This window comes from Tursiops truncatus, chromosome 2 (genome assembly GCF_011762595.2).
Source record: "Tursiops truncatus isolate mTurTru1 chromosome 2, mTurTru1.mat.Y, whole genome shotgun sequence".
In the NCBI taxonomy this organism is placed as follows: Eukaryota; Metazoa; Chordata; class Mammalia; order Artiodactyla; family Delphinidae; genus Tursiops; species Tursiops truncatus.
In genome coordinates this window covers 113,850,841-113,858,283 of record NC_047035.1, presented here as the reverse complement: position 1 = coordinate 113,858,283, position 7,443 = coordinate 113,850,841, and the positions used below count along the sequence as shown (strand labels likewise).

General features: G+C 40.4%; 1 protein-coding gene and 1 pseudogene across 1 annotated transcript in view; one reads left to right on the top strand and one right to left on the bottom strand.

Annotated features, from left to right (window-relative positions):
* Window positions 1-7,443, bottom strand: part of ARIH1 (ariadne RBR E3 ubiquitin protein ligase 1) — a 178,946-nt gene that overhangs the window by 168,512 nt on the left and 2,991 nt on the right. The window lies entirely within an intron of this gene.
* On the top strand, window positions 451-1,384 carry LOC101327960 (NADH dehydrogenase (ubiquinone) complex I, assembly factor 6-like; annotated as a pseudogene).

Genomic DNA, 7,443 nt, shown 5'->3' with positions numbered 1-7,443 from the left:
AATACTCGTGTTAATGGAAAGGATGCGTCACCCCTCACCCCTCTAGTAGCAGCACTAAACAAGCACATTACCAAAGAGATGATACTGATGTAAGGAGGTCATTTTGTGAACAGTGTCTGATTTGGCAAATGATGCAACCCTCTGGCTATTAAAGGAATAGGTCAGGCACCATTCAACTCCCAGGCCTATTTCGAGGCCTATTTCAGCACTACCAAAAAGGCAGATGTTCAGGCCAGCTTGGAACTTGCTAGGGCCTGGGATGCATATGACAAAACAAGCATTTATTCACATCTTATGGCTGTGTATATTGTGATTCACCTACTTTAAAAAGCAATTTGGGGTCCCCAGTCTGTGCCACCACCTCCGCTTCCAGGCCGGCGGTGCCCCAGGGGAAGCATGGCCATGGACAGTGGACCGAGTGCTTTGAGCACAGAATGATACTGTGTGGAGATGCTGCAGAAACAATATCATGATGGCTATTTATGTTCCCTGCTGCTCCCTGCAGAATCCCAAAGCTCTGCTCTTGCATTGAGGGCCTTCGATGTGGAACTGGCTCAGGCTGATTAAAGACTCGGCCTCTGAGAAAACAATTGGACTGATGTGAATGCAGTTTTGAAAAAAAAACTGTGGACTAAATAAACTGTGATAATCCGCCCCATCAGCCCGTGGCTATTGAACTGCAGCAGGTCTGCACACCAGCAGAGCAGGGGCCCCCGACTGACTTCACAGAGCCCCAGGAAGATGGAAAGCCAGGGCCCCACGTGAGGGACTGAGAAGAAAAAGTCGATGGGAAGCTGCTGTCAAAAGACATAATCTGACCAAAAAATGGCTTCTCAAAATCATTGATGAAGGAGAAAAAAGTTTGGATGACACTGCATATCATAATACACAGAAACTGTACAGTTATACAGAAAACACACAGAGCTCTCTTCCTTATTTAAGACTAGAAGTACTGGGTATAAAGGATCTTGGTGCAGGTCATGCCACAAGTCACCCTGGAAAAGCACAAGGAATTGTCATATACATAAGAGCAATGTCCTATCATAGTGGCCGAAAAACGGTGTTCCTTCCCTCAGATATTTGTGTGTTTGACAAATACAGCACATGGTGTTTCACAAGAGGGTTTTCTACAGAAGAACCAATGATAAGAATGTGAGAGACATAATATACGTCATTACTAGCCGGGCATATTTGTACTTAAAGCATGCTAGGTCCTTCCACAAAGTCAAAGTGAAAACTTCCTGCCTTTCTTCAGGATGCTTTGGAGGACTATTTAAAGAAAATTCAATATGTGGATTTTGATATATTCTACCCATCTTGATAGCAGAAAAATACATTACTTCCATTATCTTTGTATACTCAGTCATAGAGAAAAAGGTATTAAAATAATTTTATGGTACTGAAAAAAAAAGCAATTTTGGTTAGAAAAAACGTAATGTAACATCTTTGTGATCTTAAAGTAGACCAAGAAGTTTTCTTTTTTTAAACAGGACACAAGGGACTTCCCTGGCAGTCCAGTGGTAAAGAATCTGCCTTCCAATGCAGGGGACGCGGGTTAGATCCCTGGTTGGGGAACTAAGATCCCCCATGCTGTGGGGCAACTAAGCCTGCACGCCACAACTACTGAGCCCCGATGCCTCAATGAGAGAGCCCACGTGCTGCAAACTACAGAGCCCACGTGCTCTGGAGCCTGTGCACCACAACCAGAGAGAGAAAACCTGCATGCCACAACTAGAGAGAAGCCCATGCACTGCAACGAAGAGTCCACATGCCACAACTAAGACCCAACACAGTCAAGAAAGGAAGGAAGGAAGGAAGGAAGGAAGGAAGGAAGGAAGAAAGGCTAGCTATCAAAGCCTTATTTAAACAGGACATGAAAAAGCATTAACCACAAGGAAAATTTTGATAAATTGAATTATGCTGAACTTAAGAACTTCTGTTCACCGGAAGATACCATTGAGAGAGTAAAAAGACAATCCACAGAGTGGGGTAAGATATTGCAACGTTTATATCTAACAAAGGGCTTGTAGCAAGAATATATTAAGAACTCTTACAAATCAATAGGAAAGAAAACAACCTACTAGGAGAATGAGCGAAGTCCTTAATTAATGCTTTGCGAGACATCAAAATGGGCAATAAACATATAAAAAGGTGCTCAATTTCATTAGTCATCAGGGAAATGCAAATTAAAACCACAATGCAATATCTCTACACTTCCATCAGAATGGCTCCAATGAAAAAGTATTGGTAAGTATGTGGAGCAACTGGAACTCTCATACGCTTCTTTTGGTAGTGTAAATTGGTAGAATCACATTGAAAAACTACTTGACAGTATCTGCTGGAGCTGAATAAACACATGCCCTTTTCAATGTACGTAGGTACACAAAAGCAAAGTGTCCTTATGTCCACCAAAAGACATGTATAGTGCTCCCAGCAACACTTTTTATAATAGCCCCAAACTGGGAACTACCCAGTTGCCCAGCAGCAGAAGAATGGAAAATTGTGGTACATTCATACAAGGAAATACTACACAGCAATATGAGTAATCTACAAGCACATGAAACATGGATAAATCTCATAAACGTAATGCTGAGCAAAAGAAGCCAGACACAAAAGAGTACATATGTATGATTCCACTCAAATGAAGGGCAAACCTGGCAAATCAGTGTTGTCAGAAGTCAGAAATACCCTTGGGAGGAAAATGACTAAGGACTAGGAGGGGACATGCAAGGGACTTTTGGGGTGTTGGAGATGTTCTATTTCTTGATCTGGGCACTGATTACCAGAGTTCTATATTTATGCTGTACTTTAACAAAGAGTTAAAAAAATTAGATACATATATCGAGAATCTTTTTTTAAGTGAAGAATCTTAAAAATGTATCTTTTGTCTTGGTAATTTCACCTCTAGGAATCTATAAAATCAATATTTTATTGTTATAGCTTATTTATATAACCTTATCTACTAGGAACTGTGCTAGGTGTTTTACATACATTAACTCACTTTTTAAAAAAAATAAATTTATTTATTTATTTATTTTGGTTGCGTTGGGTCTTCGTTGCATCTTCGTTGCTGCATACAGGCTCTCTCTAGTTGTAGTGAGTGGGGGCCACTCTTCGTTGCGGTGCGTGGGCTTCTCATTGCGGTGGCTTCTCTTGCTGCAGAGCATGGTCTCTAGTCGTAGTTGTGGCTCGCAGGCTCTAGAGTGTAGGCTCAGTAGTTGTGGCACACGGGCTTAGTTGCTCCGCAGCATGTGGGATCTTCCCGGACCAGGGCCCAAAACCATGTCCCCTGCATTGGCAGGCGGATTCTTAACCACTGCGCCACCAGGGAAGCCCTGATTAGACAGTTTTATTAAGGATAGTGGGCATGCTTATCTTACTCTTGACTTTAGTGGAATGAACTCTATTGCTTTTTGTTTCATATGTACATTCATTTTCATGTTAAAAAAGTTTCATTCTATTTCTATTTCATCAAGATTTCTAATTTAGAATAGCTGTATCAAAGACCATATGGTCTTTCTTTTTAACCTATTTAACATAAACATTGCCTTAATATGTTTCACATTGTTTAACTAGTTTTGCATTCCTGTAGTAAAATATGTTTGGACAGGATATATTAATCTTCTGATATACTTCTAGGAGTATTTGTTTTTATAGTTGGCCCAAGAAGTACTTAGAATTTTAAAAGTATATCTACATGTTTAGATTTGTTTCTTCCCCTTAATTTTGATACATTATGGTCAAAGAACATGTCCTATAAGAATTCAAAAAAGTAATGTTTACCTTTTTGCCAGTTTTTCTAAATGTCCTGTGGACATTTAATAACAACTTATGAGACACAAAATTTTAAATGTATTTCTGGGGGATATAAGATTCTAAACCTATTATAATTAAGTTATTAATGATATCATTCAAGATGTCCCTATTCTTATTTTCTCTGCACTTGATAAAATATTCTCAGAGAAATGTTAAATGTCTCACTATGATTATAATTTTTTCTTTTCCCTTATATTTCTTCTGGTTTTTGCTTTATATATATATATATATATATATATATATATATTTGTTAGGTGTCTAATGGTTTATGATGTCTCTCTTCTTTGTGAATTGTACCTTTTATCATTAAAAATATTCTTCTTTGTTCCATTTAACTTCTGTGTGTCTTGGGTTTTTTCACATGTTAATCAATGCCTTCCTTGCTCTCTTTTTTGTTTGCATTTTTCTGGTACATCTCAGACCATTCTTTTAGTGTCATCATTTTGGTTTCACTTAAAATGCCTCTTATCAACAACATTTAGACTGTTCTTTGCTCAATTTGAGAGTCTTCGTTTTTTATTGGGGGGATCTAACCTATTTACATATAGGGTGATAGTTTAGATAGATTGGACTTATTTCTACCCTCTTATTCTTTGTATTTTTGGTTAATTATATATTCATGTTACTTCCTCCTGTAACTTTTATTTTTCCAGAATGATCCAGCTTCTTTTTCTGTAATGATGTGGAAGTCATGTATCCTGTTTCTATCTTGCTAGAGCTTATCTGTCAATTTTATTAGATACATCTAAAAAATTAATTTCAAGGCATCAACAGTAGCAATAAAAAGATAAATACTAATGTTGGAAGAGAGTAATGAAATGGGCATTTTTACACATTATTGGTGGGAATGTAAAATCTTACCCCATGGTTCCAGGTGTTTATAGTGAGGGGGTGGGGGAAGTAGCCCTGATTACGTGGCTTAAACCAGGGAGGGCCTGGGGCTATCTCAGTCTCATCCAAGCTACCAATGTCGATGAAATTTCCAAATGAAAAGCCAAGTATTCTTGGTGAGAAAGGATGAAAACAGATGTTGGCATGGCAACCAGTACCCTCTACAATGGTCATTGTAGCATTGTTTACAACTGAGAAAACTTGGAAGCAACCTAAATGTGCATCATAGGGAATTGGTTACATTATGGAACATGAGCACTATTCTTTTGTTCTTCTGGGGCGATCAAGAGAATCTTGATTTGGGAATTCCCTGGTGGTCCATTGGTTAGGATTAAGCTCTCTCACTGCCGGGGCCCCAGGTTCCCGGGTTTGATCACTGGTCAGGGAACTAAGAACCCGTATGCCTCACAGCGCGGCCAAAATTAATAGAATCTTGATTTGCACAGAGCTTTGGAAGATAGTGGGGTCTCCAGAGGCATAGATAGGAGAATAAGAAGACCCTGGGGCTAGAAAGTCATGGAAAATTTTGGGTCTTGTGCAATGAATGTCAAGTCATGAGGGAATAGATATTATAAGGAAGTTCAAGTAACTGACAAGCAAAGAGGAAAACTGACCAGAGAAGCAGATATTCAGAGAGGAACAGAAAAGTCATGAGTAGTCAGACCCTTGATTTCTGCTCTTTCTGAGGTCTGGTTTTCTGTTTTTTTGGGTTGTTACGTGTATCACTTCAGTAGACCTCCTTTTCCCTGAAATAACATGAGTCCCTATTCCTTGCAAGCAAAAGGCATGTCATGGAGATAAAATCAACATATTGTGACAGTGTGAGGGCTTATGACAGACCTGCATTTAAAGATAAGAGGCAAGTCAAATTATCTGGTAAGCCCTTTATCCTAATCTACATCTCTGAGCTCAGCCTACTCTACTAGCTGCCATCCCTCCTCTGTGCTCCTTTTGTCTCTCACAAACTTCTCTCTCACCAAAGTCCTCTTTCCCCCTAATTTTTAACCTTCCTTCCTTTTTCCCTTGACTATTTCATATGATCTCAACTGTCATCTTTGAGCAGACGATGCCCAGAGCTCTCTTTTGAGCTCCCAGCCTGTATTTCCTTGGCTCTGCTGGACATTCCAACTCCGCTGTTCTTCCGCCTCTTCCAAAGCAGCATGTCTCAGAGCTCATTATCTTTTTTCCAAAACTGGCTCTTCCTTTTGTATTCAGTTAATGGCACCATGATTCCCTCAGGAAACCAGACTGGTACACCTTTTTCTCTCTTCTTTCCCTTGACCCCATCCCTACTTCACCCAGTTAGTTGCTGAGTTCTGTCATTTTGTATCTGAAACATTACTGCATTTGACCCATATCCCCCTTTCCCACTGTCACTCCTTTTGCTCAGATCTGTTTTGTTTTTTAAAATTTTTTGGCCATGCTGCGTGGCATGCAGGATCTTAGTTCCCTGACCAGGGATTGAACCTGAGCCCCCTGCATTGGAAGCACAGTCTTAACCACTGGACCACCAGGGAAGTCCCATCAGATCTATTGAAAGTTCCCTCAGGGCTTTAGTTTTTCTAATTATCTGACCATAGAAAACCACCTGTGTAAATATCCAGGCAATTTTTTTTTTTAAAGTCTATGTGTAGGCTAGGATTGGATAGATATAGGACAAGGCCAGTTATTGCAAGAAACATATGTCTAGAGTTAGGGAAAGTTGTTAAGAATTAGGGAGGGACTTCCCCAGTGGAGCAGTGGTTAAGACTCCACGCTCTCAAAGTAGGGGGTCTGGATTCGATCCCTAGCCAGGGAACTAGATCCCACATGCATGCTGCAACTAAGAGTTCGTATGCCACAACTAAGGAGTCCACAAGCTTCAACTAAGGAGCCCACCTGCCACAACTAAGGAGCCCACGAGCCACAACTAAGGAGCCTGCCTGCTGCAACTAAGACCCGGTGCAACCAAAAAAGAATTAGGGAGTAAGCCTGAAAAGATAACTAGAATAATTATACGACTAAATAGGAGAGAAGAGGGGATAAGGCTCGAAGAAAAGACAAACTGGACACAGAAATATTTTTAGTATCCCCAAGGAATGCTGTACATGTTTAGTAGTGGTAAATTGGGTAGCATTCTGTAATTCTGGAAACCGCATGGGAGGAGCTGGAGGTAACAGGGTACAGCAGAGGTAGGGATGGCTCCATGTGAATTGCGATGGGTCTAAAGAGAGTCAGGGAGCATGGATAATTTGGACCATCTCCACTTCTGTAAACTTTGACAAATTAAACAAAGCTTAAGTCTCACTGGTCTGGCTAGCCGATGTGGAAGAGGAAAAATGAAGCCATCGATCTCAGGTGAATTGGGGTCTGCATTTCCTGAGCCCCATAGCATGTGAGAATGGTCAGGTTGTTTTAGAGAGCTCTGAGCCAACAGGCTCAGCCTCAACCTCAACCTCAGCCTCAGCCCCAATCTACCTGCACACGGCTTTCCCCATTTGATTCATCCTATATACGTTAATGGATTAATCTTAGCCAATTTCAGCTCTGGTCTTGTCACTCTTCAGCTAAAGAAATTTCACTAGCTTCCCACAGACTCAAGAGTAAAATCCCAATACAATCTTCAGACTAGCTTTCAAGGAAGTATGATAGATGTAAAAGCAATAGATTTTGGCATAGAAGACCTGGGTCCAAATACTGGTTCTGACAACTATCTATGGGGCCTTGGTCAAGTTATTTTAATTATCAGAGCCTGCT